Below are 23150 nucleotides of genomic sequence, written 5' to 3'. Positions count from 1 at the left end.
CCCCAACTGAAATGTCCCTTGTGTCAGCCTAGGGCTCCTCACTAGGAAAACCTGCACTCCTGCAGCGTGTACTGTCTCAGTTCCACAGCGCAATAGTGCCTATTCCAGCATCGAAATATTGGAGAGAATGTCATTCTCAAGGATTGTATTTCCTTATCACACCATTGTCTTCCATAAAATAGCTCCAAAGAATCAGCAGGGACTATTTTTTTTCACAGTGTGATTTTTATTACAAATTTATTCACCCTAGCAGATACCAGCATGCAAACTATGCAAAGAGCAAATCTCTTCCTCGAAGTGTAAATATTTACAGATCTTATTCAATGGTATTTAGTACTCTGCAAACATATTGTCAACAGTTCTACCCAGACTCGTCCCTAATTGCAGCCTGAGAGTTGGCAGAGGCATGTCCTATGTGAAAAGATCGTTATGGAACAAAATTATAACAGGCTAAATAGGTTCTTAGCATAATTAGACTGGAGTTATACCAGCGGTGAATCTGGCCCACACCAAATTAAAACTCTATTATAGGAGCTTGTACCCATCACACGCAGAGTTGGAGGGATGATGCTTCCAGGGCGACAGCTCTCCCAAGCAGGCTGGGAACCTCACTTGTCACTGGCTGAAAAGGGCCACTACAATGCAGGGCAGGGAGGTTCAACCTTCCATGTGTTTTAAGGAATGTAGTTCTACCTTTTCTTAGACATAACAGGAGATGTGTGACTATTCATTGCGTTGCATCAACTGGCTAAGTTTATTTGAATAATTCAGAAGAGCAAATATTCCCTATCCCAATCACCACCTGTTCTTAAAACAGAAATGTGTTATTTCTTAAACGCAGACCTGCCTTTTGGTCTCTAGCTCAGTCAGTGCAAAGTCTCTGAATGGGTTAATGTCTGGGACATAGCTTGACTATACTGGAGCCATTTCTGGTTTAATTAATATCCTAAAATCTCCTTTTCTGCACCTCTAGCCCAATCCCCTTTGATATAATTTTATTATATCACACAATCTCTACTCTCCTGACAATCTGGAAGAAGTACATAACAACTGAAAGCACAACGATGGCTTAGCCCTCATTTATATTCTGTGAAAACCTGCTATTGGAAGCATCTCTTGGCACCCCAGCTTTTCACACAAGGCATGCAAGGTTGCAAAGATCTCTAAACACTTCAGAACGATGACCTCTGGGATTCTCAGAGGTAACAGCCTGGCCGACTGACATTCCCCATGCGTCACAGTGAGAGAGGTGAGTGAGGGCACATTCATGACATCCCGTTCTCTTCGTTTGCGTCATCACGGCTTTTTTTCAGTGCCTTTATTTTCCCATTCCAAATCTGGGCTTCTCCATGTGCATGTGGTTTTTTTTCTACTTAGACTGTTTTTCCCAGAAATCTGCTTGTTCCTCTCTACACCAGCCCTAAGGGCCATGTGCCCTCCTGCTTTGCTCAAGAGCTTCACATTATTTCCTCCATGGTTGTGCTTGGTCCAGCCAGATAATCTGTTCTACAACAGACAGTCCTCCTCCCCACTTCAACTGTCTCTTCTAATTCTCTTAAACTGGAGAGCTTCCTTCTCCCTTCCTCCTTCTCTGGAAAGGAGGGGAGGCCATATTTTTGTAGATGTCAATATCGTAGATGAATGATGGAATTCTATGTCTGTACAATATATACAGACAGACGTGCTTTAAATTGAGTCCTTAATGTGGAGTGCTGGCCAGGTCTGCCTTTTGTCTGCTTTTAATTAGCTGATGGATCAGGGTATGAACTTCTCCTCCTCCTCATTGCTCATTTCAAAAAGTAAATGTACATGTTCTAAAATTACATAGGGATGTGTGAATGATTTCAGCATTGCTTTCATCTACGGCCAGATTAGCAGCAGCATCTGAACTCCTTACACCATCTGAGGTAGCAAGGGCTCCTTCTTCGCCTGTTCAATGCTATAGTCACTGTGTAAAGCACCTCACAATATGGACTGCGCCTCTGCACGCACAATGCTGTTTTCTGCACCTTTTATTGACGACTTCTCTGGGCGATCTGGAAATCACAGAATCACAGAATGGTAGAGGTTGGACTCTGTGGGTCATCTAGTCCAACCCTCCTGCCGAAGCAGGGTCACCTACAGTAGGCTGTAGAGGACCTTGTCCAGGCGGGTCTTGAATATCTCTAGAGAAGGAGACTCCACAACCTCCCTGGGCAGCCTGTTCCAGTGCTCCGTCACCCTCAGAGGGAAGAAATTCTTCCTCATGTTCAGATGGAACTTCCTGTGCCTCAGTTTGTGCCCATTGCCCCTTGTCCTGTCGCTGGGCACTACTGATAAGAGCTTGGCCCCATCCTCCTGACACCCACCCTTCAGATATTTATAAGCATTTATTAGGTCCCCTATTAGCCTTCTCTTCTTCAGGCTGAACAAGCCCAGCTCCCTCAGCCTCTCCTCGTAGGGGAGATGTTCCAGTCCCCTCACCATCCTTGTAGCCCTCCGCTGGACTCTCTCCAGTAGCTCTTCATCTTTCTTGAACTGGGGAGCCCAGAACTGGACAGAGTACTCCACATGAGGCCTCACTAGGGCAGTGTAGAGGGGAAGGAGAACCTCTCTCGACCTGCTGGCCACAATCCTCCTAATGCACCCCAGAATGCCATTGGCCTTCTTGGCAGCCAGGGCACACTGCTGGCTCATGGTCAACTTGTTGTCCACCAGGACTCCCAGGTCCCTCTCTGCAGAGCTGCTCTCCAGCAGGTCCGCCCCAAGCCTGTACTGGTGCATGAGGTTGTTCTTCCCCAGGTGCAGGACCCTGCATTTGCCTTTGTTGAACCTCATCAGGTTCCTCTCTGCCCAACTCTCCAGCCTGTCCAGGTCACGCTGAATGGCAGCACAGCCTTCTGGTGTATCTACCACACCTCCCAGTTTGGTGTCATCAGCAAACTTGCTGAGGGTACATTCTAACTCTTCATCCAGGTCGATGAAGAAGTTGAACAAGACTGGGCCCAGTACTGACCCCTGAGGGACACCACTAGTTACTGGCCTCCCACAAGACTCAGCGCCGCTGATGACTACCCTCTGAGTTCTGCCATTCAGCCAGTTCTCAATCCACCCCACCGACCACTCATCCAGCCCACACTTCCTGAGCTTCCCTAGGAGGATATCATGGGAGACTGTGTCGAAAGCCTTGCTGAAGTCGAGGTAGACAACATCCACGGCTCTCCCTTCGTCTACCCAGCCAGTCATGCCATCGTAGAAAGCTATCAGATTGGTCAGGCATGATTTCCCCTTGGTGAATCCATGCTGACTACTCCTGATAACGTTCTTTTCCTCCACTTGCTTGTTGATGACCTCCAGGATAAGCTGCTCCATCACCTTTCCCGCGATGGAGGTGAGGCTGACCAGCCTGTAGTTCCCTGGGTCCTCCTCCTTGTCCTTTATGAAATAATACACAGGAGCTGAATTCAGGAGATAAATGAGCTTGCTCTAGCATGGGCACCCATGGCTTAAACAAAGTCCTGCACCTTCTGCCACTTCATGAAGCCAGCTCCATGCTTCAGCATGCTGCTCGGACATACATATTACATATAATGTGTCTGTATATGCATGCACATAATGTGGTATATAAAAGCTTCAAAGCTCCATGCTGTCGCCAGTGGACTATCATGTCTAGTAAACCTTGCACAGTTTAGGGATTGTATGAGAGAAGTTATGCTGAGGTTACAGTGGAATATCTGTGTTTTCCATAGCCCAGGGTGGCAAGAAGCTGTTGGCCTGTACATTTTTATGATTTTCCCTCCTGGGTGGCAGTTATGGAAGTCTGGACCCAACTAATCCAGCCACTGCTCCTCTACTCATTGCAGAACGTCCCGTGACGCTTGCTTGCAGAAGACACGGATGGACGAGACGCGCTGGCACTACACCGAGCTTTGCCAAATGCTCCTGCGGCAACGCCACTGCCTGCGGAAGATGGCCGACGCTGGAGCTCATGCTCTGCAAACTCCGGAGAATGAAAATACCCCACCCGACTACGGCTTCTCACCAGCGCGAGCTAGGCCAGCCGCCGGAACACACCGATCTGAACCGCGGCACACATTTAGGGCAGTTTATACGCAACAGCGGGAACCAGGGCCGTTCGCGGCTTGGTGCAGCCGCAGAAAAACGAGAGTTCGGCCAGCGCTGCGCCTGGGAGCTCGGCGTGGGGCCGGCAGCGCCGCAGGCGGCAACGCTCTCCCGAGGGGACGGGGCCCGCAGGGGACGGCCGCTGCCGAGCTCGCGCTCCCGCCAGGCGGGGCCGGCGCCCCGGCACCCGCAGCCACACGAGCCCGCCTGCAATAGCCCCGAGGCGGACCGCCACACCACCGCACGCCCCGCCCCGCTGCATGCGCCACTTCCGCGGGCAGACAACTCCCCCCCCCCCCGCGCCTCGGTGTTTCCGGGCTGAAAAGCACCCCCGGCGCGGGTGGAGGGGGAGGGGCAGTAGGCCGGTGGGCCAGCCAATGAGAGGAGGGGGACGCGTGTCCGGGGCGGGGCGCGGTCGTGGCATGTGGCGGGGCGCCGGGGCTGCTCTTGTTCACGGTCGGGGCCGCGCCGGCGGGCGCCTCCGCCGGGGTGAGTGCCTCTTCCGCCCCCGTGCTCTGCCCTGCCGCGCCGTGAGGGCGGGCGGTGCCTTGTCCCTGGCCTGCGGAAACGGGAACCGGGAGGGGCGCCGTGCCGCGGGTCTCCGGGGCGGGGGGAGCCGCCGAGCGGGAGTCGGTTCGACCTGCTGCAGGCAGGGCGGGGACGGGTGGCCGCAGCCTGCGGGGGTAGCAGCCGCTCGGCAGTCGCTCCGGTAAATTTGCTACGTAGGTTGCAAATCAGTTTGCCGCAGAAGTTGGAGATAAATTCGCTAACGAGTTACACCCCTGTGTAGTAGCCGCGGAGGCGGCAGCGTTGTCCTTGCTCATTGCTCCCTCGCCTCGCAGTGTGTGTGCGCTCGTAGGTGATTTTGTTCTTGGGCAGGTGGGAGCAGAGGGAACTGGGTTTCATGGTGGGGAAGAGAGCTGATTGACTCAGCGAGTAATTCACTGCCTGAAAGGTAACATGGTTGGGCCCTGTGGACCACCGCAGAAATACGGTGCCTGCAGCAGGTCACCCTTGTGCATGGCATCACAGATGTGTGAAAATATCTTGTGTCTCAATAAATAAAGTCCAGTGTGTATGACTGAGATTACCTTTGTAAATTGAATCCTGCCTTGTGTGGTATCCTACTGAAACCTTCATCTTGTCATACCTTAAGCAGAGGTTTTCAGTAGGGTTAACTGTACCTTGGGCAATGTTAGCAAGGTGTCAGCTGGAATCCAGTAAATATTAGGGAGAATAAGTACTCTGCTTTGACCAAGCTCTCAAACACAGCATCCTGTGGGGTTATCTTGTCACTGTGGATCTTGTTCTGGTGGATTCAGTGAATCCCTTAACTTTCCCCTCTGCTGTCTCCCAAACTTTGTCTTCTAGGATTGGCAAAGAAAAATTCTCTCTCGGGATCCTGTCGAATAAGGTGCCTTGATCTCCTGCGTGTTAGCTGACTGAATCCCTGCCAGGCCTCGTCATGCAACAAGACTTCTGTTTCATGATAAAGTGAGTTAACTGACTGCTTACTGGAGGAACAAACCCATAGAAATACTAATCCTCCCCGCCTTGAGCTAAGTTTCAGCCTTGCTGAGTGAGGTAAACTTGCTGATAGTGAGCCTTTGGTGCCCTTTAGACCTCAGAGGCTCTGTGGCTGATCAGTAGCTTTGAATACTAGTCTACAAGATGCATGTTGATGCAGTGTCTGTCTCTCATAAGTGCACGTATTTGTGTATTAGTCTTACTTATCTACCACAATCATCCACTACTATGTATTTTAATGCAGTCCATTACATGGTGATGGATAGTTTGGAAAGAATCTATCAATCTTTATTACCTTTCATGTCTGTGGTAGATTAATGCGCTTGCTGTGAATGTTTACCTCGTGATTCTAGTTTATATGTATATATGTACACAATGTATGTATACATACAGTTATTATTTTGGTACTTTTCTGGGGGAAATTCCAAACTACATGCCTCTCAACACATTGGTGCAGACATCTTTATTTTTTGTTTTAATAGTGAATTCACTGCTGGTTTTGTAAACCTATCTGCCAGAAAACAGACTTTGCATCTGGTTATCTGCTATTGAACTTCTAATTGGCACATCCATGCCACCTGCAGCCTCCTAAGGGAAGTCTCCTGGCACAGACTTTTCAGAGGCGAAGAGAGTAATTTGCAAGCAAAATTTGAAGCTTCAGTGATGAAAAATGTCCATGCTGAAGGCCTGATAATGTCTGTCTGTATAACATGGATTACAGGGTTAGATAACGTAGCTATTTTTAAATGTCGTAGCTGACTTCCTCAGTTGTGTGTGACTGACTAAATTTTCAAGGGAAAATGTTGCAGGGACATTAAGGAATGGAGAAGTTTGTTTAAAGCAGTGCATGCTGGAAATGTCCAAAACTTTGCTTGAAGAAACCCTAAAGAATTGATCTGTTTGGGTGGACTTTCTCGCCACTTTGTGTTTTTTAAAGGCATGGATAGAACGTTTCTGCATGAAGCTTTTCATATACAGTTCTGCTGATGTCTCCCCGTGCTCTGACACAATGTTAACCAAGCATGTGTTCTATGTATCGTCATCCATGCTTGAACACAGTTTTTTGAACTGAAAGCACTGTAAACCAGGTACAGCAAGAGTTTATGCCAGCATATTTGCAGTGAAAAATTACAGGTCACTTGAACGTAGGAGGAATGAACTTGTTGCTCTGCTGCGTACCTACAAACCAGGTGTATCGCAGTGACTGCTTCGTCCTGGCTGAGGTGTGTGTTCTGAGTGATGCTGGGCTTATGGCTGAGAGCAGTTGTGTGGATGGCTGGGTGTCATGCACATGCGTTTCCCTGCAGCCCCTGTCTCCGTACGGAGATCTATGTTGCCTGCACGCATGGGCTGAACGGCTATGCTCGGATCCTTCTGCTCTGACCTGTTTCTGCTCTCATTGCCAGACCGCACATATAAGCATGTTCAGGCACGGCTAATCTCTGTTTTAGATTTATCCTTGCCCTTTAGTTGTTGCTTTGTGTTTGATACAAACTTCTAATAGCAAGAGCAATTACGCACTGGGAAAGCTGGAGGAAAAAGCAGTCAATTCACTGGCACTTGCGTGTAGATCCTCAGCTGCTGTGCATTGCTATGGCTCAGTTGCAGAGCAATGACAATCCCCACCAGCTGGCCGTTTGCCCTTTGAAGTGTTTAAATTAGGATCACGGAGCTGGTACAAAGTTTGTTTGTGCGGTGGATGAGATACCATTCCTGCTCCCCCTCCTCCCGGCACGGTAATTGCTGGGTGAAGCTCCCTGCACCAGGAGCTGAACTCGATTAGCTTTGTGGCTTTTCTCTTCCTACCCTTAAAAGGACTGGGAGGGCAATATCTGTACTGCGTGCGCTGTTGCTGGGTGCCGTCTGACACTGCATGCTCTGGCTCAGTAAGGTTGCTTTCCTTCCTGGCTTCCAGCCTGTTCTGCAGGTGTATCCCTCATCGTACCCCACCTGTCAGTGATACCCAGCCTGTTTCGGCCTGGGAAGGACTCCTAAAGGGCTGTTGACTTTGCCAGCTAGGAAGCCAAGAAGTCCTCTGAAGTAAACTGCAGTTCAACCCTTTTTCTGGACTGTAGCAAGCACTTAATATGTTTCTTCCTTCTGTCAGTTCTTCTCCCTTGGACTGAAGTTGTGGTTCCCTTTCTATGACTTAGGCTTAGAGCAGTTAGTGGGGCTTGTGAGCTTGCAGCTGGGGTGTAAGGATGCTGTTGGTACTGCAGGAACAGTAGTCATGCTGCAAATGGGTGCAGGCAGGAGCTGGTTGTGCACTTTGGAAATGTGGTTTGCAGCTCCGTCAGCTTTTGACTGCTGGCAGTCCAAGGAGATCACCATGCCTCTGGCACAGCAGTTCATCCAGCAAAGGACAACATATCTCCATCGTGGTATGGGAACCCCCTTCTTGAAGGAATGTCTACATGGATATTGCCACATGTTCCTGTGAACAACTTCTCCAACAAAAGCAAGTGGCAAGAACTGTAGGAGTGAGTTTTAATGCTCAGTGGAACCACATGCTTGCATTGCTGGTGTGTGAAGCAGCACTTTGCTGCTTGCTGTTGTGCTGTCTGCCTTCCTCATTGCTTTGGTTCTTTAGGTGTATTCATGGAAACACTGCATTTTAGGTGATGGCTCTGCTGTGCCATTATTGTAATTATCACTAAAATGAGGTTTCCTCTGGGCAATTTTGAGTGCCAGTCGGTGTAGGTGCCAAAACTTCTGGCAGTCTTTCATTGCCTTTGCTGGCTTTGTTTTTCTTTGCTGTTGTGGGCTTGGCCTTAAGGATCAGATCTTGGATTTCAGCGCTGAGAGGTGGGGCTGCTACTGCACTGACACAGAGTTGGTACTAGACAGGATGGGGCTGAAATATGGTCTCTGATGGCTGTGTTGCCATGGTGAGAGAGCTAGTCTTCAAGTGCGCTTTGCAGAACATGGGATCTCTGGAATGACAGTGTGTGAGCCTGGATTTTCCATCATGTCCTTTCCTCCCAGTTTGCATGATAACTTGTCAGTGATTTGGAAAGCACATTGGGTGCTTGTTTGTTTGTTTTTTCTAATAGAATAATGTGGTATGAAGAAAGGAATGGAGGGCAGAGAGCCAGGGATATGGGTACTTGTTTATTTGCAGCCAGCTGGACCATCCTCCAGTGCATGCGGCAGGACCCACAGTGCATCTGTACATCTTGCACCTGCTTAAGGAATCAGATGGGTCCTCCATTTGAGGAGGAAGTTAGGTCTGCACAGTTGGTGTGGCTTGCCAGTTGCATGCCTAGATTATCTCTACATTGCCACAGCTCCTGTCACCTTTGCTTGGGGAGTATCAGCTGAGCTGTCCCCCCAAAGTACAATTAAACTGTGCTCTGCAGACATGGCTATGGAGTGTCCAAGCCACCATAGCTACCTCTTTTATTCCCTAAATACACAAAGAGGGAAGGGGTTGTTGTTTGTATACAAGGGCTGTTTTTTAATTTATTGAGACAGTTAATAAGTCTTCTTCACAACCATCACTGCTTCTGCTAAAGATGACCCTTTTGCCTCTGACTGTCTGGGAGGGCATTGGGATTGCCTTTCGCTGAGCTCCAGCTGACTCGGTGCCAGGCCAGGAGAACGACTTATGCAATAGTTCAGCAAAACACGTGAGCACGTATTTCAGATAGAGAAGGTGTGCTGGTTTTAGATCTGTTTTATAAAAAAAGTGGGAAAAAAAGTTATTTGATTAAATTTGCATTGAATTTTGCATGCATATTTGTATTGGATTTATATTTGTCTGGCTTGGGGAGACTTTGCAGCACTTTAACTAAATCTGGATTTAAATCCACTTAAGTTAAACTCCCAGTACAACTTGTGTGTGGAGACTAGGATGAAATCTCATTAATTTTAATAGGATCAAGTATGTTCTTTTACTGAGTCCTCTTCTCTTTCTTTCTTTGTTTGGCTTCTCTAAATTAAAAAGCAGGGTAAACCTTTCCACTCTTCCATCTCTTTGTGACAATGCTTTGACAGTCTCAGAGAAGTGGCTCTCTGGTTGCATACAATGGTATTTTACACAATTTTTTTTCCTATGCTTTCATCTGTAGTCCTACTATATCCAGGCTTTTATTGGCTTTTGCTTCCCCTAAAGGTGCAATAATTCCTGACAGCAAGAAAACTGTTATAAGTGTTTGCCTGGTAAGTTTCTACACTCAAAAGTATTGTGTTTTTTTCTGTGTTTTTCTTTTGTTCTTTTTTTGTGTGCTCGCTCTGGACGGATTTGAGACTGCTATGAAACAAGTCCATTAACAGAGGGAAATTTTGTAGAAGTCAGCAGGAGCTGACCAGGTGCGGATGAGTGACGGCAAAATTCATTCCCTATTCATGAAATGGGAATAAATTGAAGAACAGGGAATAAAGTTAGAAGTGTTATGAATGCAAATTGGTTCAAGGGAAATATTTAGGATCCATTTAAGATCAAGCAAGGTATGCCTCATGCATTAGTGCGACCTCTTCGCTTTCTCATTTCTCAATGTACGTTATTCCTTGAATCTTACTACTGACTAATTTTGATTTGTATGTGATTGTTGTGATTTAACCCAGCAGCCAGCAACTAAGCACCAGACAGCTGCTTGTTCATCACCACCCCGCTTCCCCCCCCCCATGGGATGGGGAGGCCAGTAGACAAAAGTAAAACTCAGGAGTTGAGATGTAGACAGTTTGATAGGACAACAAAGGAAATAATAATAAAGAATATGCAAAACAAACTATGCATGATACAATTTTTTTCTTACCACCTGACAACTGATTGTGCAGCCAGTCCTTGAGCAGCAATCGCTGAACTCACGGGTAGCTTCGAACTCATGGAAAAAGTTGAACTCGCAGAAAAAGAGTTCCTGCCCCTGCAGCCAACCCCCATTTATAGATTGAGCATCACATGTATGCTATGGAGTATATGAATTGGCCAGCTTGGGCCATTTGCCTGGCTGTGCTCCCTACTAGCTCCTGCACACCTGCTCATTAGCTGAATATGGGAAACTGGAAAAAGTCCTTGATTTCTTAGCAACCATTAAAAACATCGGTGTATTATCAAGGTTCTTCCCATACTAAATCCAAAACACAGCAGCTATTGGGAAGAAAATTAACTCTATCCCAGCCAAAACCAGGACAGTGATTGATGTTATAGGAACACTCTTCCCCCTCTCCTTCAGAAAAGACAAACCCACAGCAGATATTTCTGCATGTTCCTGAGATGCTCTTAATGACACTCTTGCTAAATACATGCTTTTATAGGAAGAGTGGACTGTCTTGTAGCTTGTGCACTAAGCTGGATTTTAAGCGACTCGATTTTCATTTCCAACTCTGACTAGTTCCTTGTATAGCTATATGCAAATGGCTCAGTCTTCTCGCACCTCTTTTTTTCACCCTGTGAGATAAGGGAGGGTTGATCTCTCTTATCTACACTCTGCTGTTTTGAACTGATGCCCTGTCATGCTATGGACTGACCCGTGTTACAAAGATTGGGCTGGTGTATTTGTGTCAGCAAAGCTCCTTTACATCATCATCCGTTTGATGAAACCTTACATCATCAGCATGTCTTCTTGTGGGCAGTAACATCTGGACTTAGGTTCCCGTATCTAATTAATAAAGGAGAGCATGGTGGAAAAGAAGTCCTATTAATTTTTTTTGCTGTAAGATAAACAGGAGATTGACTTATTAGCAGGGTTAAGGATGAGTGTTTCTGATGGGTGAGAGGTGCCCAGTGATAAGCTGAAATTCTCCATGTCCAAGCAAAGAGCATTTACTCCCTAGATCTCAACTCACAGTAAATGGGTGCTAGTGTATTTGTTAACTCAAGAAACAATAAGTATTGCTATAAATATTTTTTCTGGCTTTCTCAGCTGTGCTGATCAAGGTTTTTTTCCTGCTGAGACCAGTTTTGTTTTAAGTTATCATTTCTTCCTGTTTCTAAATCTCTTCATATCCTAGCTGATCTGGAAAGACTATGTTGTCACTAAGATTTCACAGCAGCTTCTGGGAATCTTCATGTGGGTTGCTGACACTCTTTGACCTGATAACGATTAAAAAAGGAGCAATGTGCTTCCCTCCTTTAAAAGATAACATTCTAGACCTAGGTTTCATTTTTTAAAAAAAGTTTTGTTTGGAAAAATATCTCATTCATGAGCATGACGGAAAGTGCTGGGACTGTAGGCATGACCAGCTGGTCTGAGTGTGAAAATTTGAGACCAGCTTTGAAAAGAGCAGACACACTCCCTCCTCAAGTGTTTTTTGTCATTTGTCCATTTTGGTAATGAATCCTGATTATCTAGAGCTTTACAAAATGTGCAAAACCTATTTAATCTTTCCAGTTCCTTTTTATAGCAAAGTTTTTGTGGAATAGTCACAGTATCTTCCTTGGTTTGTGATACAGATGATGTAGTGTCTTTACAGTATTTGCTTAGGCTGATGTAGAACTGCTAAGCCTGATGTATCTCAGATGCCTTCCATGCCTGGAAATAGTCTCATTTGCAAGAGCAGCAGCTCCTGCATTGTCTCAATGTGGCACTGCTATGTAGACCTCCTTTAGAAATAAGAAATGTTAAGTACTATGGGTGGAGACCACCTCTCACCTGACAGTGAGGTGGAGCATATGCCCTTGAAGGTGAGGATTCTTCCTCATAGTGCGTTAAGCCATATAAAATGGCGAATAGTGCAGTCCACATGACCTGTTCTTCATTGCTACTTTTGTAGAGGTTTCTGTTCTTGAATTGGCATTGCGGCTTGAGAAACTCTGCTGTGAGGAAAGGCTGGGAGAGCTGGGACTACTCAGCCTGTAGAAGAGAAGGCTTAGGGGGGAGCTTATCAATGTATATAAACACCTGAAGGGAGAGTGCTATTTTCAGTGGTGTACAGTGACAGATCAAGAGGCAATGGGCACAAACTGAAACACCAGAGGTTCCCTCTGAACATCAGGAAACACTTCCTCACTGTGAGGGTGACTGAGCCCTGGCACAGGTTGCCTGGGAGGGTTGTGGAGACTTCGTCCTTCGAGATACTCAAAAGCCGTCTGGACATGGTCCTGTGCAACTGGCCATAGGTGGCCCTGCTTGAGCAGGGCAATTGGGTCAGATGACCTCCAGAGGTCCCTTCCAATCTGAACTGTTCTGTGATTCTGTGAAAATTGTGCAGAGGGCTTATTTAATGTCTAACTGGAAGTCATAACTCTGGCCAAGCTGCCTGCTGCAAAATAAACTTGGTTTGCATGGTGTGTAGGTTCCCTGTCTCTAGAATAGCTTCTGGCCATCGTTGTCTGAACTGTATGTCTACACTACTTCTGGACCTATTTTAAAAATGGTGCAGTGGACATTTGGTCAGTAAGAGCTGTAGGACTTGTTTGTCAGTCAGCTTATTGTGCCGTAGTAGCAGACCTTAAGTGCAGGAGACTGTCTGCATGAGGCAGAAGCAGAGGTCTGTCTAGCACAGTATTGTCTTCTACAGTGATCAGTAGTGTTGGATAGAGGCATCATCCCCTGACACTTGGTATCATGAAACCCTCTGGCAGTTCAGCTAAAAGCCAATATCGTCCCACTGTTCCCTTTCTCTTTGAATCTTGTGTGTGCATTAAATAGCAGAGGCCCCAGCACAGATCTCTGGAACTTCACTGGTGGCCACTTGTCCTTGTGAAAACCTATTGATTCTTTCTGCTCTTTGTTTCCTATTCTAATCAGTTATCAGTCCAGGCAAAATCCTTTCTTTGTAGCCAACAGCATCTTAGTTTGCATTAGAACTTTGAAATGGTTCCTCACTAAAACATTTATACGAATCCACGTGTAATGAATAGCCTCAAAGATTTTAGATATGAGTTGATAATTTCCTCCTACAGAAGCTGTGTTGACTCTTCCTGAAACAAGTTGATAATTGACACCAAGAACAATTATATCTTCATCTATGATGTTTTTTTTTGAGGGATGGCTGACAGTTTATATTTGCCTTGTAGATATGACGGGATCCATGTGTTCTGGCTGCAGTGACCGTCTCTGAGATGGCTGGAGTAGGCATGCACTGTGGCCGAAATGCACCACTGATGATGTCTGGGGTATGCCTGGCTCTAGTGGGCACATCTTGGGCAAGTAAAGCCAGCAGAGGGAATGCAATGTCGTGAGCCTGCCAGTGGTTATGGGACTTAATTTTATGCAAGTCACAGGTTCCACTGGTTCTGCTAGAGTTACTCTCAGGTATAAAGTTAAACACATGCTTTATGCGTTTGAAGAAGTGCTGCCTAAAGTAGATATGCTGACATGGAAATGGCTGATAACATTCTTCAGGGACACTTGCTGCTGAAGTTTGAGAAGCATGTGGCCTGGATGGAGTTGTAATGCAGGTGGCTTTTGTTACCAGCTGATTTGAAAAACAAAAGCACAGAAGTTGAGTTTGTTTTCTATTTAGCAAACAGCTTTTGACTGGATTCGGTGGATTCATAGATTCCTGTTTGTTCCTTTTCTGTCTGTTGCAAAGGGAGCAAGGATTTCTAGGCTTTGAAAATCTCATAGTGTCAAGAAGCTGGATATGTGTTGATGCAATGAAATCCATTCAGTGAATAAACGGCGGTAACAGAAGTGGATATATGGTGCAGATGATCCATCCTCATAAGGAATATCTGAGTGAAAGAGAGTTTTAGAAAAAAATATAAACAGAAAATGTTGGTGAGGTGGGCGGTTTTGTGGGTTTTGGTTGCTCTTCTCCCCAGGTTTTGGCAACATTAGCAAGCAGTTCTTTCTGGGTGGTGTGTTCTCCAGTTGGTCTTTGACCCCTCTGAAAGTGGAAACAGATGTAATGCAAACTGTGGAGTGGGCAAGCTGTCCCCTGAGAGTTGACTGAAAACTGCAAACCCTTCTGCTAAATGAGCTCTTAGGTTATTGCATGTCTTGGGACAAATTTGTTTACAGAACCGTATTGAAATCAGCAAGATTACACCTGCAGAGGTTCCTTCTGGAGTTAAAATACACGTTTCAAAACTGTGATTCACTAGGTGTATCTCACAGTGTGCTCAAGCGTTCACGTTTACAATTGCTTCTGAGCAAGATGCAGTGAATGCCATCCAGTGAACATACAGCCGTAACAGTTGATTTCATATGGCGATTCATCTGCATAAAGGATATCTGGATGAAGGAGAGAATTTGTAAATAGAATACATGTACAAATTTATTTCAGTATTTTTCTCTCATCTTCAGGAAAGTTATTGCTGGAGGGAAGTGAAGGCAATGTGCAGCACCTTTAAAAAGCAAATACTGAAAGGCTGAGCATGCAGTTTAAGCGGTTAGATACTGTTCTATGTTGTAGACGTTAATATGCAGGAAGAAAGAGTCTTCTATCTTGGCCTATCAGTGTTAAAGGATTTGCTAAGCAGGGTTTGATGTGTAGCTCCTCTTCAGATGGCTGTCACAAAAACCCCAAACCAAAAACAACCCCCAAAAACTCCAATTCTGTGAACATCTAATGCTCACTGCAGGGTACTTTTTCTGCTATGTTACCTGCTTGGGCAGCTTTACCTCATGATACAATTCAGGCAACTGAAGTAGACGTGCCCTCCTGTAAAGTGGCTCAAATGCCTTTGAAACTGGGTGCTGAGACAGAAGCTGGATTTTGTTGAGAAGCTGGTAGAGGCAGAAGCACTGCTTTCTAGACCAGAGGAAGCCTGTAATTTCTCCATACTTGCAAATGAAACTTGTGAAGATCCTCCCACTAAATGCTAAAAGTACTTGACTGTTTAGTTACGCCAGGCTCTCTGGAAAATTAGTGAGTTTAAAGTGTGAGCTGCTATAATAGCTTTGTTAAACTTTCCTGTGGGTGATTGCATTGTTTGAGATGCAGCTGGTAGGGGAGATGGTGTCTCCTTGCCCTGCTGAAGCTCATGGTCCACGTGCCTCTGGCACCATCGGTATGAACTGGGAGCCTGGACCTGGAGCAGAGCCTCTTCTGATGGAGATCCCTTCTCCATGGTGGTTCACCTAAACATTATCTGCACTCTGCGTTCTAAAGTCCTCATGGTTACTAACATTAGGATAAAGTTATGTATTTTATGTATTTATGTTTATGTATTATTTGTGTTAATTTTAATGTATTTTATGTATTTATTTATCACTACTTCCTGCTGATGAAAGTGTCTGATACAGTGTTGTCAGGCTTAGAGCTGTGTTTTCAGGTTATCTCATGCATTCATACACATAAACGTTCTGTAGCCAAGAACAGGTTGTGCAAATGCTTTGTTGTTGACAACTAAAGCTTATTACTAGCTTTAGGTGGAGGCTAACGATGCTAGATAATGAGACACTCAACTCAGTCACAGTTTCTGATCTCGGAGAGGTATTGTCACATTGTCCTGGTTGGAGCTGATTCTTCCATGAACTGGACCGTGCCAAGTCTTTTCTCCATTGAAAGCAAGCACACCTTTTTTTAGTACTGTGACAGGTTTTGTAAGACTTAATCCTTGCTAGATTGAGATTAGCTCCATTGGCTATTGTTTTTTAAGCCTAAAGACAGATTTCTGTTTGAAAGTCCAAAGTACCTCTTTTAGAAAGATGCTTCAGAGTTTGTTTTAAAAAAAAAAAAGTAAAATTTGGAATTACAGTGGAGAGCTGGAAGACCTGAGGGTTATATCCAGTGGAAGTGTTCTTTCTTGTTTGTGAAGGTTCATATTGCTGAAGCCTGATGCCCACTGATTGTTAACAAAGAAGGTGAAAACGTGGCATCAGTTGCAATCTTCCTTCATATTGCCTTGCCAGGGCACCTTGTGCCCAACCATGCTTGAAGGCTAGGGGGACTAACTTGCTCTGCCTCTTTAATTTTTGGCCTTTTGGAAGTGAGCATTGGCATTAGATTTACCAGAAACAACTTGGAATTTTGCTCTTCTGTCTTCTGAGATGGCCACAGCCTTCCAAAAAGGGCCCTTCTCCCTCAAGTCCTGAGAGGATGCTGGTTCTCCACTTAACTGACCCAGAATAGAGAGGGAGCCTGAAGAGAAGAGGAGACTGCTGGTCCTCTGGTCCATGTAGTCGCTTAAAAGATAGTTCTGGAGTTTTCTCTGATCTCCTCTGGAAACTTTCAGTTTTCTGGATTATTTTAAGAAGCAAATACACTTCCTAGTAGTTAACAGTTGTCATGCCAGAGCATGCATTATGTCACTCTGAGGTTACTGTCCTTCTGTATGGATGACTCTGCTGCTTATGGAGCAGTTCTTGGTTTACTACAAATTGCAGCTTTGAAGGAAAGCAGAGTTGGTGCCAGTTCACCTTGTGTACCTGGTTTTAAGCTGATGCAGTTCACTGGTGTGATTTACCACTGCTTTGTGAGTAGATGAACAGTCTCTAACAGGAGAAAGAGCAGCTGAGAGACCAGGGGTGGATTTATGGGTGGGAGGCCCCTACAACCAGCTGATGGGACTCTCCAGCCTGCAAGTTGGACTTGTTTGTCTGATGTCTGGTTCTGAGGACCCTAAACTTGCTTTAAATGATGAGGCTGAAGAAGTATTGTACCTTGGTGCTGACCACCTGTGTCCTTGCTCTTCTGCATTTATAGCCTTCTCTCGCTCCAGGCTTGCAGAAACTCTAGCAGCAGCCTGATTTGGAGCAAAAGGAGGGGTTTGATAGGCAGGATGTGCATGTTAATTCAAGTGTGAATTATTTAATTCTTGACATGTTTTTTCTTTTGTGTCTGATTTCATTCAGTCATAACCTGTTCCACTTGTTTATTCCTGACCTATGATGGTGTTCTGCTGCGATCTGCTGATATCTGACAGCTTTGTATTGGATTGCTTTGGAGCTGGAGTCTTCAAAACACCATTCAACATATCGAAGCAAGTGGTAAGAGTTACTACTTGTAGTGTGGCTTTCATATGATTGTCTTTGTCCTTGTTTTTGTTGTCTGTGCTTGGACAACCTCCCCCAGGCAGTCTCTTGACCTAGATAATTAGTAGATAATTAATTGGATTGCTTTGGAGCTGGAGTCTTCAAAACACCATTCAACATATCGAAGCAAGTGGTAAGAGTTACTACTTGTAGTGCGGCTTTCATATGCTTGTCCTTGTTTTTGTTGTCTGTGCTTGGACAACCTCCCCCAGGCAGTCTGTTGACCTAGATAATTAATGTGTGCTGAGCTCATCTTTTGACCAGGGTGCACTGATCTTGTTGGTGTTTTGTGTTTTCTAGTTCAGTGTTTCCCTTGTTACAGGATCAGAGCATCTTTGGCATAAAATCAGTAGCCAGAAGTTTCTAGTGGGTTCAGCCTGTGCTGCTGCCTTTAGGACACAACTTCTGGAGGAGTAAGAATAGCCTCTTGCTTTTGTTTCGAGTTCAGGTGTTACAAGTTGAGAGGAAGGTTTCAGCTTTGTTTTTTCCAAACTCTGTTGGCATACTGCTGAGCAAAAATTGGAGACTGAGGTAAGCACAGAGGCATCCAAGAGTGCTTCAGGAAATACCTGTATTTGGACCCCGTATGTCCAGTAAAACACAGAACATGAGAGATTATGTGAAAACATGCATAGTGTCCAAAGACTTTGGTATAAGTTAAACTGATATTTGTGCTAGTTGTAATCTCTCTTGGTGAGCTGCTCTGCTGACTGTCTGTAGATACCCATAGTATTCAGTTAACTCTATGGAACAGTTTTGGAGTGTTCATTAGCAGTGTCAGCAGCAGACAGCTAGATAGACAGACCTTCCATATCAAGCTTGGAAAGGTTCAGAAGAATCTGCTACTGCCTGTGCAATCCACCTTCCACGAATAATATCACAGAATATCACAGAATAGTAGGGGTTGGAAGGGACCTCTGTGGGTCATCTAGTCCAACCCCCCTGCCGAAGCAGGGTCACCTACAGCAGGCTGCACAGGACCTTGTCCAGGCGGGTCTTGAATATCTCCAGAGAAGGAGACTCCACAACCTCCCTGGGCAGCCTGTTCCAGTGCTCCGTCACCCTCAGAAGGAAGAAGTTCTTCCTCATGTTCAGACGGAACTTCCTGTGCCTCAGTTTGTGCCCATTGCCCCTTGTCCTGTCACTGGGCACTACTGATAAGAGCTTGGCCCCATCCTCCTGACACCCACCCTTCAGATATTTGTGGGCATTTATAAGGTCCCCTCGCAGCCTTCTCTTCTTCAGGCTGAACAAGCCCAGTTCCCTCAACCTCTCCTCGTAGGGGAGATGCTCCAGTCCCCTCACCATCCTTGTAGCCCTCCGCTGGACTCTCTCCAGTAGCTCTTCATCTTTCTTGAACTGGGGAGCCCAGAACTGGACACAGTACTCCAGATGAGGCCTCACTAGGGCAGTGTAGAGGGGAAGGAGAACCTCTCTCGACCTGCTGGCCACACTCTTCTTGATGCACCCCAGGATCCCATTGGCTTTCTTGGCAGCCAGGGCACACTGCTGGCTCATGGTTAACCTGTCGTCTACCAGGACACCCAGGTCCCTCTCTGCAGAGCTGCTCTCCAGCAGGTCCACCCCAAGCCTGTACTGGTGCATGAGGTTGTTCCTCCCCAGGTGCAGGACCCTGCACTTGCCCTTGTTGAACCTCATCAGGTTCCTCTCTGCCCAGCTTTCCAGCCTATCCAGGTCACGCTGAATGGCAGCACAGCCTTCTGGTGTATCTACCACACCTCCCAGTTTGGTGTCATCAGCAAACTTCCTGAGGGTACATTCTAACTCTTCATCCAGGTCGTTGATGAAGAAGTTAAACAAGACTGGGCCCAGTACTGACCCCTGGGGGACACCACTTGTCACCAGCCTCCAACTAGACTCAGCGCCGCTGATGACAACCCTCTGAGTTCTGCCATTCAGCCAGTTCTCTATCCACTTCACCGACCACTCACCCAGCCCACACTTCCTCAGCTTCCCTAGGAGGATATCATGGGAGACTGTATCGAAAGCCTTGCTGAAGTCCAGGTAGACAACATCCACGGCTCTCCCTTCGTCTACCCAGCCAGTCATGTCATCGTAGAAAGCTATCAGATTGGTCAGGCATGATTTCCCCTTGGTGAATCCATGCTGACTACTCCTGATAACCTTCTTTTCTTCCACTTCCTTCATGATGGCCTCCAGGATAAGCTGCTCCATCACCTTTCCCGGGATGGAGGTGAGGCTGACCAGCCTGTAGTTCCCTGGGTCCTCCTTCTTGCCCTTTTTGAAGATTAGAGTGACAGTGGCCTTTCTCCAGTCCTCGGGCACCTCTCCTGTCCTCCAAGACCTTTCAAAGATGATGGAGAGTGGCTCAGCAATGACATCCGCCAGCTCCCTCAGCACTTGTGGGTGCATTCCATCGGGGCCCATGGATTTGTGGACGTCCAGATTGCTTAAGCGATCCCTCACATAGTCCTCCTCGACCAAGGGAAAGTCGTCCTCTTTGTAGGCTTCTTCTCTTACCTCCGGGGCCTGGGATTCCTGAGGGCCAGTCTTAGCACTGAAGACTGAAGCAAAGAAGGCATTCAGTAGCTCTGCCTTCTCCGCATCCTCCGTCACCAGGACACCCGCCTCATTCAGCAGCGGCCCCGCGTTGTCCCTAGCCTTCCTTTTGCTGCTGATGTAGGTGAAGAAGCCCTTCTTGTTGTTTTTGACATCCCTTGCCAGCTTCAATTCCAGGTGAGCCTTGGCCTTCCTCGTCGCATCCCTGCATGCTCTCACCACGTTTCTGTACTCTTCCCAAGTGGCCTGTCCCTCTTTCCACATTCCATGGACCTTTCTCTTCTGTCTGATCTCCGCTAGAAGCTCCTTGTTTAACCATGCAGGTCTCCTGCCTCCTTTGCTAAATTTCTTTCTCAGGGGGATGCATTGCTCCTGTGCATGGAAGAAGTGTTGTTTAAAGAGTGACCAGCACTCATGGACCCCCCTGCCTTCGAGAGCCCTGGCCCACGGGATTCCTCCCAGTAGCTCCTTGAAGAGGGCAAAGTCAGCCCTCCTGAGGTCCAGGGTTTTGATCCTGCTTATCGCCCTGCTTCCTCCACGCAGGATCCTGAACTCGACCATTTTATGGTCACTGCAGCCGAGTCTACCTCCAACCTTCACATCCTCCACCAGTCCCTCCTTGTTTGTTAACACGAGGTCCAGCAGCGCGCCTTTCCTTGTTGGTTCCTCCACCACTTGCATCAGAAAGTTATCATCAATGCTCTGTAGGAACCTCCTGGATTGCGCCTGCCTAGCTGTATGGTCTTCCCAGCTGATGCCAGGGTGGTTGAAGTCCCCCATGAGAACCAGGGCCTGTGACTGTGAGGCTGCTTGCAGCTGCCTGTAGAAGGCCTCATCAACCTCCTCCTCCTGGTCAGGTGGCCTGTAGTATACACCCACCGTAATGTCACCTGTGTGAGCCTGTCCCTTAATTCTAACCCACAAGCTTTCAACTCGTTCCTCATTTGCCCCCAGGCCAAGCTCAATGCATTCCAGTTGCTCCCTCACATATAGAGCAACTCCCCCACCTCTCCTTGTTGGTCTGTCTTTCCTAAAGAGTCTGTAGCCATCTATGACAGCATGCCAGTCATGCGAGTTGTCCCACCACGTTTCTGTGATGGCGACCAAGTCGTAGCCGTCCTGCTGTATAATGGCTTCCAGCTCCTCCTGTTTATTGCCCATGCTATGTGCATTGGTGTAAACACACTTGAGCTGGGCTGTCAATCTCACCCCTGGCCTTGGCACTCCAAGCCTAGGCTCATCCCTAGTGAGCTGGGCAATATCCCCTTCCCCCTTCGAACCTAGTTTAAAGCCCTCTCAATGAGCCCCGCCAGCTCGTGGCCAAGAATTCTTTTTCCCCTTTGTGAAAGCTGAGTTCCACTTGTGGCCAGCAGGCCCGGTGCTGTGTACACCTCCCCATGATCAAAGAAGCCAAAATTTGACGGATGGCACCAGTCCTTGAGCCACCTGTTGACCAGGTGAGTTTTCCTGCCCCTTTCAGTGCTGTTCCCTGCCACTGATGGGATGGAGGAAAACACCACCTGCACCCCTGATCCCTCAACCAGTCGCCCCAGTGCCCTGAAGTCCCTTTTGATGGCCTTGTGACTTCTTTCTGCGATCTCGTCCCTGCCAACCTGCATTACCAAGAGGGGGTAGTAATCAGAGGGCCGCACCAGACCAAGGAGTTTCTTAGCAACATCCCTAACCCGGGCCCCAGGGAGGCAGCAGACTTCCCTGTGGGATGGGTCCAGTCGGCAGATCGGGCCCTCTGTTCCCCTCAGAAGGGAATCACCTATGACAATGACCCTCCTTTTTTTCTTAGTTGAGGCAGTTGTAATACGTGGGGCTGTCTGACTCGTTCTAGGCAACCCCTTGGATGGAGCCTCACCTTCACCCACATCCTCTGTGGCCAGTCCCTCACATTCCAGAGCCCCATACCTGTTGCTTAAGGGCAACTGGGCAGGTGAGGGAGGCCAGGAGGAGATTCGCTTGCCACCCCGAGTAGGGATCCGTTTCCATTCCCCCCCATCTCTTAGGGCCCCTCTTTCTGCTCGGTGGCAAGAGAGTAGGGAGTTCTCTGCTTTCTGTGGAGCCACCTCCTGCTGCCTCTGCCTCAGGGAGGGCAGGGTGCGGCTCCACCAGTCGATCTCCCTCTCACACTCCCGGATGCTCCTCAGCCTCTCCACTTCCTCCTTCAGCTCTGCCACCAGGCTGAGCAGGTCATTCACCTGCTCGCACCCAACACAGCCGTTGTCTCTGCTGTCCTCCGGTACGAGCGCCAGGCTCAGGCACTCCCTGCAGCCAGAGACCTGGACACCCGCGTTCTTGCGTGGGGCCTCCGTCTGGGTCCCCACACTCCTTCGAGCAACAGCTTTACCACGGGTGGTAACCATGGCTAGAATATCTCCTGGAAGAGCGATGCCCACTACTTGAGTTGCCAGAAGGGGCGGCTGTACCCTGCCAGTCGCCTTCCCCGCTCGCCCTGCCTGCGCGAACTGCTGCTCTAATAAGGGGCTCTTTGTACAGTCATTTGTACTGGAAAAGCTTTCAGGATCTCAAACCAAGCTTATTTTATTTTGACCTATTAATCAGTTAGCATCAGGACTCAATACTCAAATGAGTTCCTCTGAAACTGAAAAGAGGGAACCTAGAACAAGGTAGGAGAGTACATCTGCTGCGCTGTTGCTGTGTGGGAGAGGAGACACAAGAGCCAGGCTGAAGCATTTCTGTGGATTCTGCCTTGGCAGCCATAGACAGCCATGAGAGTAAGGAGAGGGAAGGATGTTTTTCCCTCTAGGTTCTGACGAACCGTAGTTTTAGATTCAGGTTGGTACATGACTTGAAGACTTACTGTCTATGAAGAACCTACCACAGAGACAGCCAACAGCGATGAGGGGAGCTGCTACTGCATTTGATTCTCTCTTTGTTTGGAAAAAATAGACTTGGCCGAGCTTCCCCACCCACCCTGCCCTGTGATTTCCACATCTTTCAAGCTGTCAAAATCACAAAGCAGGGAGGTATGTGCCAGCAACTTTCATATAATGACTTCCTGGCTTGGAGAGTTTGTGAAGAATCTTTTGTTTTGTGCTAACATATATATGGTGAAAAGCTCCCCAGTATCGTATTGCATTGTGA

General features: G+C 47.3%; 1 protein-coding gene across 2 annotated transcripts in view; it reads left to right on the top strand.

Moving 5' to 3' along the window:
- The first annotated feature begins 4518 nt into the window (after window positions 1–4518).
- The window catches only part of C7H11orf24 (chromosome 7 C11orf24 homolog), a 35788-nt gene continuing 17156 nt past the window's right edge, over window positions 4519–23150 (top strand). The window contains exons 1-2 of one of the 2 annotated variants that reach the window (XM_075425873.1): window positions 4519–4590; window positions 5473–5595. The gene's annotated coding sequence lies outside the window, so the exon portion shown is untranslated. Of the gene's footprint in view, window positions 4591–5472; window positions 5596–17570; window positions 17629–23150 lie in introns of those variants that run through there. The other variant, XM_075425872.1, reaches the window with a different exon arrangement.

Source organism: Opisthocomus hoazin, chromosome 7 (assembly GCF_030867145.1).
Source record: "Opisthocomus hoazin isolate bOpiHoa1 chromosome 7, bOpiHoa1.hap1, whole genome shotgun sequence".
NCBI lineage: Eukaryota > Metazoa > Chordata > Aves > Opisthocomiformes > Opisthocomidae > Opisthocomus > Opisthocomus hoazin.
The sequence above is the reverse complement of the archived record's forward strand: the minus strand, read 5'-3'. Positions and strand labels throughout refer to the sequence as shown.